The 15,299-nt window shown below is 46.6% G+C and overlaps 1 protein-coding gene across 1 annotated transcript in view; it reads left to right on the top strand.

Moving 5' to 3' along the window:
• The window catches only part of LOC144153076 (monocarboxylate transporter 11-like), a 128,213-nt gene that overhangs the window by 27,334 nt on the left and 85,580 nt on the right, over nucleotides 1–15,299 (top strand). The window lies entirely within an intron of this gene.

Raw genomic sequence — 15,299 nt, 5'->3', positions numbered from 1 at the left:
CATCATGCACTGACCAGAACAGACCGCAGCTCATTTCTTTGTGTAGCGGCGTGTTTATACGTGAGATACTAGAAACACGATGCGCTGCTCTGTCGCTAGATGACGTGATTGCGTTCACAGAAGATGAACGATCGATAGAACGTCTGCTGTGAGGCGACTCAGCCGGGAGCGTCATCGATTTGCTTGGTTTTGCGTGTATGCATCCTTTTAAGATACGATAACAGTCATATTCTGATCCTCAAAAGTTTAAGCATGCAGGCTTAAACTTGGGTATAGATAAAGTGTTGTGTACTGATATTGTTCAAGCCGGACGTGAATTGATGCTTTTTCCTTCTGCAGCATGTGAACCTCTTGAATTTAAAACAGTATCGAGAATTGGAAGAGCACGCTAGAGCTCGTGGATACGCAGCAGTATGTAAAAGCTTATGTCCATGACCATTACACACGTTCGACATATGCCAATTTGGAGAAACAGTATAAAAATATCCGCGAGACAGCATGGGTGAATGCTGCTTTATTGCCATGAAATACTGTTATGGCCTCAAATTATCGGCACGGGTTTACTAAACTGCGGGAGACCATTGTGGCTGTAGGCCGGGACAAAGCTGGCTCAGTGTCTCTATATGTAGTCTCTATATATGGAAACCGGCGCAGCTATTTCAGCGTCCTCCTCGTCTGCATGCACCATTCTGGCCAATGTCAATCACATCCTTTTCACACGCCTACATGACACCAGTTCTTGCGCTGCGGGCAGCCTGATATTTAGGGCCCGCTAGCTTGACATTGCATTTTGGGATGTAAGCCACACCATGAGAATGGCCTTGCTTTATATGCACATCACGTGTACGAGCTAAATCTTTAGCCAGGCCCCTTGTTTTCAAGCGGACTGATATGTGCGTGTTCATGCAAAGGTCTCCGGATCTAATTATCAAGAAACGCTCTCGTGCTCTCATGTTTTGAGAATATCCTTTAATATCCTCCTCAACTTTTTCTTTTGAGCATTTTTTGTGCCTTTTCGTCATTTGTGTCGTACCAAATAGTACCTGTTCTGTCCCGGCTTTACGCCTTGCCATCAACCTATTCCAAGAGCAAGGAAAGCGTTAAAGAAGAAAGATGTCAAGTTTACCACGACGTGTCAGATAAGTCCAGCATCGTAAGATTCAAAGCCCGAACGACATAATTCGTGGACCGAATGCGGTTGAAAAGAAACAACAAAAAAATCCCGGGCCATCTCCACTAACGTGAAACATGAGAAGGAGCGAAGCATGCAGTGCATAAGTGTATTCTGGCGCCTTGGTGTTTTTGCCAACGGAGATGAAACCGTTCGGGGGTAGAGGTATACAGCTTTGCTGTAAAAGCCTCTTGTCTTTGAAGCACGAAGTTCTCTAGCGCGAGGCGTAAACGAGTGTCCCGGTGTTTTTTTTAAAGACGATAGTCTTTCTTGAGCTACTTACATGAAGAAATTTTCGTCTGTCTGTCAGTCTGTCTGTCTGTCTGTCTGTCTGTCTGTCTGTCTGTCTGTCAGTCGATTCAGCCACCCGGCCAAAGTGAAAAGCGAGCTGCGCAGTAGTCTTATATACTCACAGCCAATTCTGATCGTCTAAGTCCGGTGTCAATGTTCATACTTGTTAAAATTGTTGAACAAGTACAAGACATTACGTAAATACAAGGCAGAAAATCAATACATAGGTGATATTTACAGTGTTACTTTATAAAAAAATCTATGGATGCTTGATTTTTCCGAAATGTAACAGTAAATCCACTGCACAAAAAAAAATTCACTCCGTCGCCTGATATCGCCCGCGCATAGCTACTGGAGGCATTTTAAGGAATCAAGCTCCAACAGTTACGAACGGTTCCACCAGATAGGTTCCACGTTCTGCTTCGAACGCCCGTGGAGTAGGGCCGCGTGGTTCTATAAACGTTGCAGTAGGACTCCTCGATTCACGCGCGTCTCCGCCGTATGGCAGCGCTCGCATCGCAGAACCCGCCCTGGAGCATTGGAATGCGCTAAATTTAAATTGTCTTGAGCGAACCTCAAGCGTGCTTACCTTGGGTAGGGCGCGACGGAAGAGGAACAGCATGAGAGGTGAGCGGGAATGCGAAGGGAGGCATTTACTTGGCAAATGTCGACGAAATACTATCGTCTGTTGTCGACATTTGCAACGAAAGCAGCATATCCGCGGCCATTTTTTTTTTTTTTTGCACGCGTGACGAAGCGCTCCAGCGCGAGGCGTAAGCGAGTGTCCCGGTGTTTTAGTACCGTGACTGGATGAGACGACGATTGCGACGACGATTACGACGACGACCACAGGAGACGCCAACAGCCCCAGCCCCTAAAGGGCTTCGCCCCTAAAATTCCGCTATACGATGTAAATACATACGTCTATTGCGCAGCACCTTTATCAGACACTGTTGAATGGAGCGCTCCTCGACAGTTTTTTGACCTCGCATTCGAGCAGCAAGATTCAGAGGGCACTCGATTCATTCCTTTGCACGGGCTATTGAAGCCGTATCACTCCGTCCCATCAATAAATGGGAAGAGCGTCGTCGACTTCGTATGGGCTCTCTGAAAGGAGGCGGAGCGTATTTAGATTCTTTCGCGTGATGCGTTTCCTTACCCGCCGCATCGAATGCAGGGGAGGAAGGCTTGCATTTCGGAGAGTGTGCCGAACCCATGTCTACAACTACGGGGCAATAACTTGCCGGTTCTCTCCGACCGGAGCGGAGAACTGCCAACAGCTCTTTGCTGCCGCGTCGCCGAGAAGGCGTTTCTGATGGCATTGCCGATACAGGCACGCTTTCTAATGGCTCTCCTCTTGTTATTTCCTACCCGCGTGCTTCAGGACCCTTTCCCTCTGCCCTTTTTCTTGGTTTATCTTGTCACCATCTGTTATATTACAGGTTCCCTGTACGGCCAGTTAAGCGATAACCAAGCCTGTTGGCTGATTTGATAATTGCGCCGACAGTTTGGCTTCAACGACGTCGTGAGTGTAGGAACGATTGGTTAATATCGGTTGTTGCCAGTGAGAGCTGCTCTTTATTATGATCTAATTGTGCGAGTCGCATGTAGCAAGACACGAACCTTTACCCTCAGCAGCTCTCAACAGTGTAGCCACTACGACTACGTACAACTCGGGAATAGAAATTCGAAGATGAAAAAATGGCAGCGCCGCTTGCCTATGTTTAGTTGCCCCACGAAAGAAAATAAAAAGGGCCTAATGGGGTTCAAACATTATTTACAGTAAACTTTTTAACTGCTGTATATATATATATATATATATATATATATATATATATATATATATATATATATATATATATATATATAGTGTGCGTGTGTGCATTCGGCGCATTTTAGCAGCAGTGCTGTTAAAGCTTGACCTTGCTTCGTTGACGTTCATAAAAATATACCGAGAAAACACTGGCACGAGGCGCCAGGAACAACCTTCGCATAGCGGCTTTAGCAAAAAGCAATAAACCGAGTGCACGTGAGCGTGCCCCTCGTGGGGAGTGCCTAGCGCCACCGGACCAGCTGACAGAGAAGTGGAGGAGTGCCGGGGTGAGGACGCGCTACAAGAGGATTTTCGCTACGCGGTTGTGACGTCAGACGACGCCGCCGAAAGGGACAAGGACGATTGCTACTGAATAAAAACACTGCGCATACTTTAATGATATTTTCCTTACATTGCCGTCCGAAATGGGTGGGTGTGGTGATTTATTACGAAATCCGGGAAGAGAAAAGAACCGGGGATATTGTTGAACTCAATGGGGAGGAGTTCACCCTCATACAACCCAGTCCTGGGAAGGGAAACGGCTTCGCACTGCGGGGTCTGACTGCTCCCTCTCTTCTGGGATCCGCTGCGAGTGTGTGGAGGAGGTAGATCGGCCCCAGCTCTACTGTTTCTCCAGCCTTGCACTACTAGTGCAGGCTGCGCCAATTATTTTTTTTCTAGTAGAACACGCATTTCACCCTTATTTAAGGCGCCGCGAGTGACGTTTGAAAAGGCAAAGCCACCAGGACTGGCAGTTTCTTGCACATATGCGTGATGCTTTACCACAGACTACACCTTACAAACGGCGCGAAAAGAAGTAGTGCTACATCCAGTTGATAAAAAGGTGTCGCGGTAACAGTTTTCCTTTGTAATTCCCAGATCATTCACTTTATTAAATGGCCTACCACGTTCCTAAGCGCAATGCATACTGGGCGCTCGTAGGCCTACGCAAGTGAGCGAACTGTGACCTCTAACCACTGGGCGAACCTCCCTTCTTTCTTGCATGATTTCTAAACTCCCTGACACGGCAATTTGTATTTTAAATAATCATGCACTACTCCCCTAACATCGCTCTTAAGCCGCCTTCATCTTGCATGTGTACGTTCTGGCTTCTGTTTCCTTTTATCCCTAACGTACCGGAAACAGTTTAAAGTAATTCACCTTCTTTCTCTTGATTTTGAGAAGGGGGGGGGGGGTATTTCTTTCATTACAGACTGTCGCACACCCCCACCCACAGCTAGGACTGAAATGGGGATATAGATATAATCGCAGCCAGATATTTCAAACCATGTGCGCAATACGTAATTTCCCAGCCCGCGGCGCTGTCCCAGGAGCTTGAATTTACGAGCTGTCAACGACCCACTCACGGAGCCCCGAGTGCCGACGACGGCAATTATTCACCTAACAAAACCAAACCTCCCTTCATAGTCGTAACTCGGCGGGAGACACGTCTGGTTAACGTGCAGTCCGAGGACGCGTTAATAAAGACGACGTGCACGAAAGCAGACGTATAATATGTGGTAGTCGTTTGTTATACCTCGGAGCCAGCGAAAGGCGCGATGAAAGGCGGCGAGAAACAAGAGCAGCATTTGCTCATATTGGGCTGTGTTTTGCGACGAAGAGTTATGTGCGGGGCGAAACCGACCCGTTTTCGTCGAACGGCGGCTGGACGTCTCGTATGAAAGTGATCGCGGGACTTCCGTGTAGTAGTCCTAAACACGAGAAGCCTGCGTTGACATCAAGTCCGAGCTCAGCGTAACAATTTCCTCCTTTTTGCTTCAGTGATGGATGTTCACCTTGCCCGACAGCTTGATTTCAGTCGTTAAGGAAATTGATTTTGCGCTTACATAGTGTGTGTGTGTGTGCGTGCGTGCGTGCGTGCGTGCGTGCGTGCGTGCGTGCGTATCACGGCTGCGTCTTTGTGCGCGCCTGTGCGTGTACGCCCCGAGAGAGAATAAACGTTTATTGCAGTCAAGAGGTGAGCTTGTTTTGAAGCTTGAATTAGGCTTCCTTAGTCCAAGATGCCTTGAGCGCAGGCGTCATCGACAGCCTTCTGGGCCATCCGAAGCTGGTCGTCTGTGCTCGCCAAGGCGCTCTCCCAAAGCTCGGAAGTAGAAAGTTGCAGGGAAAGGGTGGGGGCGATCAGTTATAGAGTTTCATACAATGACAACTACAGAGGAATCTGGCTCTGCGATCGTCCGCCGCGATGGGCGTGATGGGTAGTTCTGGATCCGGATGGGCACTCGATGGCTTGCGGACGTTTTTATGAATTGAATCGTGCAGTCAGTTTCGTATTCGTTTCGGATTTGCATGAACGCGTTTGCCTATGTTGGAAGAAACGTTCAAAAGTACGTTTCTCTTTGAACTGAATTCCGCATGCGCACTGACGCCGCCCTGAGTGGAAGCGTTTTGTAACAATAGTTGCGAATCGGGTCGGTTATGAATTCATTGCCGGCACAGCGGGCACGAAAACACAAATGACGGCGCTGTATGCGGCGAAGTTGCCTGCGAATTAGGAGTTGTGACGCTGCTCATTTGGAAGAGCCATGCATTTTCGAAGCCGACGACGGTTGCAAACTGCTTGGAACTGCCACACCTTTCGTGCGAGCGCCGGCTCCTACGGCGTAGACCAGCAGTACCAGCTACTGATAGGAACGCAGCTTGATGAATGTCACTATTTCAGGCTAGAATAACTTCTCCAAAGGTAATCAATTTCATTTTTTAGAAGCACAAAACTTTTCTTAGTATTAAAAACTACAAGCGCCAAAACTTTTAGAAATATATTTTTTAAAAAGTTCGCGTCCTGCTGTATAGTTGGTGATAAATGGCAAACCTACTCCACAACACTCCTTGACTCCGCGTTTGATTTTTATTTAAAAGCGCCGTTTTATTGAGTACAAAACCAGTTTTTGTTCACTAACTTTCTTGTTCGCCATGTAATTAGTAAACGACGAACCGGGCAGTAAGAGTTTTGTCAAAAAAATACAATTTTCGCAACCATAGGCCTATTGGGATCCTACGCAATCCGGTTCCAGAACTATTCATCATTCCCATCGAAGCGTAAGCGGCGCCTCGGTGTTCGTGTTGAAATTAGCGCCATTTTCCCCTGTAGTTATTATTGCATGAAACTCTATGGAATCAGTGGGGATTGACCACACCCGCCTACCATACGGTGCAGCGTTCCGAGTTCTCCGCAAAATCGGCAAAGTGGGGAGTTCTGACTATTAAAAAGGTGGAGCGCGCATAGATTGGGCGAATGTGTTTGTCTGGAGAGCCCGTAAATGGCGTTCGTGCTCTCGAGGTAGAGATCTGCGAGGGGAGTAAGTCCCGAATCAGCCATGGCCTAATTTCATATCATCACCAATCACTCAGTGCTGGATCGATAAAAGCAAGCTACAGAAACCCAGCTTTATTGACGAATCCGGTGCCTCGATTTCGGACATTACTGAATCGATTGATTTGATTGATTGTAAGGTTTAAAGCGCTGACGCAACGTAGGCGATGAGGTGCGCCGTAGTGGATGGCTCCGGATTAACTTTGACCACCTGGGGTTCTTTAACGCGCGCCGAAATCTCGTACACACGGGCGTTTTTGCTTTTCGCCTACACCAGAAAAGCTACCGCCACGGCCGGGAATCGAACCCGCGTCCTCGTGATTAGACATTATTGAATCAATTTACAATCAGTAACCCGTGACTGAGGGGACGTTTAGGTGTAACCACTCCTACGTCTCACTATGCACAGCAGCGGTTTTAGAGCCTCAGGGAAGTTAAGGTTACAGCGCGAAGTCTGGACGTTGTGCGTTGGTCAGAAGAGGTTATTCCAAGCACAGCAGGATTGAAAGTGGATTCCGGGCATAGGATGGCAGCGAAGTTAGAAATGGATCATGCTCCAAGCTGTAGCATGTTTCTTTGTTCTGGCGAGCTCCTACGCCGTTGGAAAAGGGAGGCTCACTCGACTCTCGTAATACACAGTTGGAGTTTCGGCCCACAGCTGGCGATTGACTACGCCTTACGTGCAAGCAGCATGGGATGTGTGTCAACGCGGAGAGTGGCTGAAAGAGCGTCGGATAAAAAACAAGCAACCTAGACTACTGAAGGGCACGCCAGCTGCTGACACAGTTTTTATTTGTGGGAAGAAGTTACAAAGGAAGCGAATTGTTATCTGGCTTTTTTATTCCAGAAGCGTTCTCGCTTCGTTTGGTTTTCATTTTTTTGTTTCCGTCTGCATCCGCGTCTCCCTGCCTGAATGTGCTTTAGATTCTACACAAAGCAAAAAAATTTCCATAGCTTTTTTTTTTTTTATAGAACGAAAGAATTTATTTGCCCTGAGTCTTTACAGGAGCGGGAGCAGAGGCTATAGGCTTTACAGCCTGACAAGGGCCTCTGCACCTAACTCCAGTTGACAAACAGAGCATTTAGTAACAATTTTATAATACCCCAGCACTTCACTCAATAACACACACAATAAAAATTCGCACAATTACAGAGTAAAACTTAGAAAACATGAGCTTTCACTTAAAAAAAATCACTTATATACTTTTGAAAACTCGCACAGTTGCAGAGTAGAACTTCACAGCAAACATTGCATAGGCTTTCACATAACAGTTTAATCACGCAATACACATTGATAAGTAAAGCATTTTAAGTCATATACTTTATTAAACATATTCAATGTCATGACATAAAAGGATCGACTTCATTTGGGTTTTAAAATGAATATGATTTGTGTCTATGAGACCATGCATACGATTTAATTAATCCTATCCCGCAATGCATCATTTTACGGGATTGATCGATCGATCGATCGATCGATCGATTGATTGATTGATTGATTGATTGATTGATTGATTGATTGATTGATTGATTGATTGATTGATTGATTGATTGATTGATTGATTGATTGATTGATATGAAACGCGGAAGTCTAGCTCATCGTTTGTAAGGTGATCGAGCTTATTGTTTAGGTTTGACTTCTTTCTTGTCTTATGTGGTTTAATGAATGAAAAATCTATTCAGAAATAGACGGCATTCGCCTTGCGTAGTAGAAAGGGCTGATTCTCGGTGGGGCTAGATTGCGTATTCAGTGTACGGATTGTTGGTGAAGAGGAAAGCGAAGTTTACGGCGCAACATGGCGCAAAGGCTACGCGCCCTGATCGTATTAGAATGGCAGCAGGGATTTCTAACTTTCTGGTTGTACTCTGAAGCAACTAACGAGTGCAACAAACTGGGAAAGTTGATGTGCGTTCCCGGTGGCAGCAACGAAAAAGAAAACGATGACTAAGAATACGGAAGAACACGAACGTGGTACCGATCCCCACCTAAATTTTATTAATAGAAATAGCCGTAATTTTCTTCCTTTGCGCTGTTGTTACCATGTGAAGCAGTGGCATAACCAGAAAAAAAAATTACACCCATCTCCCCGAAGGGAACCATGAGTAGAATGCGGAGCGTCATGGGGGTTCCGTTTGCGTTTCAATATGTTTGTTAGCCAAATTTGGTTGAAATGTAGTGAACCCCGTAATGCTCATATATCCTACTCATAGTTCCAGTCGGGGAGATGGGTGTAATTTTCCTTATTGTATGCGTACATACGCGAGTGAGACGAGATTGAAGTGGTATCTAAAGGTCTTTATTTAGGTTTGCACGTCTTCTTACTTTGAGTATGACGGCCTTATGGTCGCTGAAGTGCACAGTCAGTGGATCTCGTAGCAGCGGTTGTATGCAGTCGTCGCCGTTGCAGTTGGTAAAGACGAGATCAATACACGTTCCGTGGATTGTAGTTGGGTGTAATTGATGTTAGTGTTTGCGCTGATGCTCTCACTTAATTGCGTCAGCACACTCACTGACGGGGCTGTTGCTTCCATTCTACTTCATCTGAAGAATCACGGAGTCAAGCGCAAGCAGAACCGGAGTTGTTGTTGTTCCTCTTGTTGTTGTTGTTGTTGTTGTTACCCACGTGGGGGATTGGCCAAGAAACGGTGGTGTGCGGACGCCGGACCATTGCCGACGCCGTGGGACATACCCCCGAGTATAAGACGTGGGGGATTGGCCAAGAAACGGTGGTGTGCGGACGCCGGACCACCGCCGACAGCGCGGGACATACCCCCGAGCATAAGACGCTCCGCATCTAATATTTTATCTGGGGGTGTATACCCCGAGAGCAAAAAAAAAGAAAAAAAAAGAACTGTGGTTGATTTCTCTGTCATACGAATCAGTAAAACGCGAAAGTGAAATGTGCAGCGAAGTATGCAGCTGAGCATGATTTGTGGGTCGGCGGCTGTCTTGTGGGTGTGCTTGGCAAGCGACATCCTGCTGGTGGGTCGCTTCGGCAAAGGTGTACTGGCGTCATTTCCGTGACGGACATGACGTCAGTGAAATCTTGGGGTGTCGCGGCATAAAGCACTTTCTTGTTAAAATATAAAACCCGAAAACGAACAAACCCAAGTATGACGTACTCTTTAGTACTAAAGGTTGCTTCCCCAGCATGAAGACCCTGTGTGCAGAGGTGCACCCTTTGCAGCGCTTGCTTCGTTGCACTGGCGTCACTTCCGTGGCAGATATGACGTCAGCGAAATCTTCGTGTGTCCGGAAATAAAACACTGTCGTGTTAACAAAAATTAGAAAACATAGTCGGCGCCCCCAAAAATTGTTATTTTTGTTTTTACATTTAAAATGCATAGATGAAGTGCGTAAGAAGCATGGGCGGGAAAAAGGCCGGAAGGAGGGGAGGGATGCGCCCCATAAAATTCGGAGGGGTGTTCTGACACCGAAACAACCCCCCACCCCTCGCCCCCCCCCCCCCTTCCCCCTGGCTACGGCCTTGATGGGAAGCCACCATAGGTTGACAGAATCGCTTACGAGTGCACTCACCCACTGACTCACGAGTGGTGAGGGAGTCTCGCCATCGTTTCGGGCTGGCGAGTACGGGTGGCGGGAGGACTGCTGAACATGCGAGTGGCCACTCATTAATGTAAGCTCCACTGGAGGTGAGCCCAACTCACCACTCGCGAGTGCGAGCGAAACTCACCACTCACCACAAGCCTGTGTATCCTGCACCGTACCGAACGGTGCCGTGGCGCGTTCCCCTGGAAATATCAGCGCAATTCAATAGGAAAATCGATACGGAAGTGCGCGTTGAAATTCCTTTAAAATACGAGTGTAGCGCATATTGCTCTTCATGGAGCACTGCTTTCGTTTCGTGCATCTGCCAGAAGCCACGATTAGCGTGGCAGCCACGTGCGAACAGAAAGAACTTCCTGAAAGGAGCGCTCGGAATTTGACGAATCCGCTGAACGCAGCAAGCGGCGTCACGCATTCCTCGCAGTCCAGGCGATCGGCCAGGGAGGACTGCGTTCTGTTGCAAGGTGCGCGGGAGCTGCCTGCTATTTTCAGTCCCCAGGTCGACCGAAGCATCCCCTGTCGCATGCATCGCCGTAACTCTGCCGAAGAATGCCCCGCGCTGGCTGTAGCAGCGACTCCCCAACAATAGCACGAGAATGAGGAACGTATTCTGTCTCCGACATCCCATTCGACCGGAAACTTGCCTCGCGTGAAGCATCTGCTTCCGAGATAATAACAAGGTGGAATAGACGGCGCTTTAAAAAAAGGCAGCGTCTGTGGGGTGGATGTTACATTTTAAATGCCTAAGCATTTTTATGTGGACTCAACGCTGAAACCCCTGTGCCCCTTCGTAACCCTTGATGGGTCCCACTTTCGTACCATAGAACACGCTATGAATAAAATGCCCTAGTGCTTTTATACTTATACTCAAGAACGTCTGTATTGAACCTAAAAATATAAAATATTTTTCAGCAACTTTGTTGTGTATAATAGTGTAGCCGGTATCGTACAGGCTCCGAGTCCAGCGATTCTTAAGGGCACGTGGAGTCTTTAGATTCATTTGTTAGAAGGCACTAGGGAATTCAACCTTGAAATCAGGCTCCTTATGTTGCCACTGCAAAAATTTCCTCTTAGCAATGCATTTGTGCATAGCAATGAAGCAGACTTTAAAGGTACTCAATGTATATCCTTCTACAGAAATACACGAGGTCTTATGAGATGTATTTAATGAAAGGCCACTGGGCCATGCTACTTTGACATCAGGCCTCTAGAAAAATGGGCTTGGCTTATAACGTTCCATAGAAATACTTGTGGTCCGATGAAGGTATTTAATAATGGGGGAATGTTTTAAACTCCCTATACGTAGAAAAACTGCGAGTAAAAGACAGGACTAGGACAAAGGGGACAGGACGGGTGCAGACTCATAACTGTCCCCTGTCCTATCAACTTTGTCCTGGTACTGTCTTTTACACGCAGTTTTTCTATTTATAAGATAAAGCACAAACCATCCCAGCAACATGCTGTACTGAGCTAAACTTACTTTAGTATTGGACTATTAAATGACGCCTACATATGGGTTCTTAGCAATGCATTTGGGTTTAGCAGTGAGGCCAACTTTGAAGCGGTTTGGTGAACGTCAGAACAGCTTGGGCGTTTACCACACAATTCCCTCTTGGGAGTTCCTGAATTTTTTTTTTGTGGTTTTATTATGCTCAATTACGGAGAACAAGCACAAACAAGTGTTTTCGCTTTTTTTATTGTTCTGAGTACTTTGATCAGTAGGGAGATAACTGGTTGCGTCCAAGCCTCGTTGCATGGGAGAGAAAGTAGGATAGGAAGAAGGACAAATTCTCAACTTGAACGTATACCATTCTCGGCGAAGAGATAAACGTAACAAAGTAGTATCGGGGCAGCTAATTAGTTTGTTATATCCGATATTCGTTATAACAGTAGAGGTAAGAATCGTCTCCAACAGGTCAAAAATCTGGCTCTCGCAAAAATACTTGATACAAACATGCATTTTTTAGGCTTCGAATTCACTGCAAACAAAGTAACGCTAACCTTTCTCCTTGTTGCATTTCAAGCTGAATGAACCAAAACATGAGTACGAGAAATTGAAACAGAGCAAAGTTCACTCGACAAGACTGGGCCTGCGTCCTTATTTATTTGATGAAGAATGGGAAATTCGTTTGGTGGCTACTCACAGCACTGAGCAGGATAAGGTTTTCCACAGTGTCCACGAACAGAAGGGCCTTGATACTTCTGCAGTTTCAGACGACGAGTTTTTTTTATCAAGTAGCTTCTCAGGCTTTTGGTCAAATATGTCTTCGTTATGTCCGATATCGCACGCGGGCCTCGTGGTTTCAGTTGCCTTATAAAAGAATAAGTGTCATTTAAATAAAACATGCCCAACCAAAGTTTTTATATAATTCGCTATAGCCGATAATTCGCTATATCAGTGTCGTTATAACGAGGTTCAACTGTATATGCAAAAGGAGGGGTCGATGCTGCAGACACCTTAGATATCTCACTCCGAATGACGGCTCATATACTTTGGATCGGCCTCCTGGGGCAAAGCGTGCAATCAGCTTGTCATTGCCTCTCAGCTGCACAAAGATGACACGCAGACGATCAAAGCAGCGATGGGTGATGCAATCTTGACAGATATACTCATACACGTTGGGGTGATTTTCATGGCGATTCGTTCACATCAACCCGTAGCGCATGTTTTATACTATTGCACGTTTTGTGCTTGAATTGTCGAAGTGTATAATTACACTGCCGCTGATTTGCTATTGTTCAGTATAATTAGGTCAAGGTACGATACTCGTGTTTTTCTTTTGCCTAATGGGAAATAAAAAAACAGAATTAAACTTATTTGGAAAGCACGCACAGCAGAATTTTTTAAGTCAGACCAAGGCTTCTCTTTATAAAGATGTCCTGATACGCAATTTCAGAGGGATCAGTTTCCTTGGGCTGCAAAGTTGATTGTAGGGACGAAATGACCGAAAAAAAAATGAAATTCTAAGGACGTTGCTTTTTTTCCTTTCCTTTATCCTTGCTTTCTTTTTTGTTTTTTTTCAAATTGTTCTGTTTGCACCAAATTCTGTTTTTTTTTTTTAATCTAACTTCGCTCCTGGTCTACAAAGGAGAGCTTCTTGTACAGAACGAGATACAAGATGGAGTACACTACAGGAGAAAGTATTAACGCAGACCAGTCCTCATTGTGGCTTCTTGAAGCAGTTTGCTTCACGCGGAGACAGAATGATTGTTGGAATATTGAAACATCTTCATTCGTCGTCGTTCTGCACTCGCTTCTTCCTGTATAGACAGCGTGAGGGTGGTGGGTGGGAGCCAGGGTTTCGTCGGGACAGGCGAAAAGTGCGAAGATATTCTCAGGGTGGTAGTATGTGCGCACTTTCGATGTAGACAGCTACCGTTTGCATAAAGACAACGGGAGAAGCGGCGACGCCCCCATACAAAAAGACGGAACAGCGTGCAGGAACAAGCCGTGCCGTCTGGTTTCCCTCACAGGCGCAGCGTGCACGCAACCCACCGGAAACGGTTTCGGTCGGAAGTAATTGCAATATAATTAGCCTCCCGAGAAAGCTCATTACTGACAGGGACTAAAATACTGCACGCGGCTGGAAAAGGTCACGCTCGAGCGACGAACTTTGACCTCCATACGCAAGACGGGTTGCTTCGGAAGAGGGAAGGATGGGGTTTGTCTCCGCGGCCAGACACCCTCGTTTTGATAGACGCAATTCGAGCTAACGAAGGAAGTGAAGTTCCAACGTGCAATCCTACTACCTCAAAAACTGCCGAAAGAACTGGGGGGATAAGTGGGCTTTTGCCACGTTAGTGTCATTCGTATCAATGCGTCATTTCGGTTTGAGGAGGTTCGAAGGAATGCGGAATTGGTTTATAGTCATTAGATGCCAAGCCCAGTGATAATCAACGGTTCAGCTGTGACAACGCTAAACTGCCCGGATTCACCTCAGCATGCTTTTTGGCCCCAAAAGAATATCAGAATTTCGGCCTTTTTCAGAGCGATATTATGATACGCCAGCGAAGGAGTTCGCGTTAGCCGTTTCAAGGCCAAACAGCGGTTCCTAGTTCCACACGGAACGTACCCAGAGGCATGCAATAGTTTAAAATAGCGACTGTGAAACAATGCAGCACAACAGCTGCGCCCCTTCTTCTCATCCTGAAGTAGTAGTTGTTGTTATTGAACACGCTTATTTCACGTTTTGTATGCCAATCTAGGGCTGCTGTGAAAGAATAAAAACATTTAAATTACAGAGAAGATAAAAATTCTCTAGTTCGATCCCTAGATCCGACCGTTACAGGCTGTAGCTCTGGCAGTGTGCCCTCATCCTGAAGAGCAGGCGATCGAAGCAGCAGGCAACCACGACACGCCTTTCCCCCACGTTCTAACCCTTCCTTTTAGAATCAGCTTTACATCTCAACAGCAGTTCAGATCACACTAGAAACTTACGCAGGAGTCGACTTAGGATTCTCTAGCAGTGCTGCTTATTAAACCCTATTATCCCTGTTACTCTTTCTGGGCTTTAGGCTGCCTTTTCATTTACATCGCTGTACACTTGCTATCCTCACTCCCCATCGTGCTTCTTGAGATAAGATCAGACATGATCAGGCGTTCGGTCGTAATCCAAACTTTTTTAGTAAATCACACAATAAGAGAGATCTTGAAACAAATGTGAGAAGAGCGCACGGGGGGTCCTATGTATGATGCACACGAACCCGCGCACACACAAGAGCGCCGTTCACCGTATTAATCCACAAAGCGTCGATCCATCCCCTAGTATGGCCTTGTTCAGATTTATTCAATTTTCTCGACTCGCGCGCCTGGTCCACGAAACAGGCGCGTGATAAACGAGTAGGGCCTCGAAAGGGGCCATATTAAAGTTGAAATATGACAGCCGGCACACCCACTCAGCTGCGGCGGCGCGGAGACGCCACGGGGCCTTCGCTGCCGCAAAGCAAACGCCGACGGGGCACGAGGAGCGCGCTGCACTACAGGACCGCTCGCTCTCGGAGAGCCGCGCTGTCGGAAGCCGAGGGAGTCGCTCCTTACGCTATGGTAATGATGGTTTGTTCGCCAAGTTATTTATGCGCCTGCCTCCGGAGCGTCCCCTCGCGGCTCGTCCGTTTCTTAGCG

Source organism: Haemaphysalis longicornis, unplaced genomic scaffold, assembly GCF_048455015.1.
Source record: "Haemaphysalis longicornis isolate Haplotype H1 unplaced genomic scaffold, Haemaphysalis longicornis Haplotype H1 scaffold_9, whole genome shotgun sequence".
In the NCBI taxonomy this organism is placed as follows: Eukaryota; Metazoa; Arthropoda; class Arachnida; order Ixodida; family Ixodidae; genus Haemaphysalis; species Haemaphysalis longicornis.
Note: the sequence above shows the minus strand (reverse complement) of the source record. Positions and strands in the feature narration are given on the sequence as shown.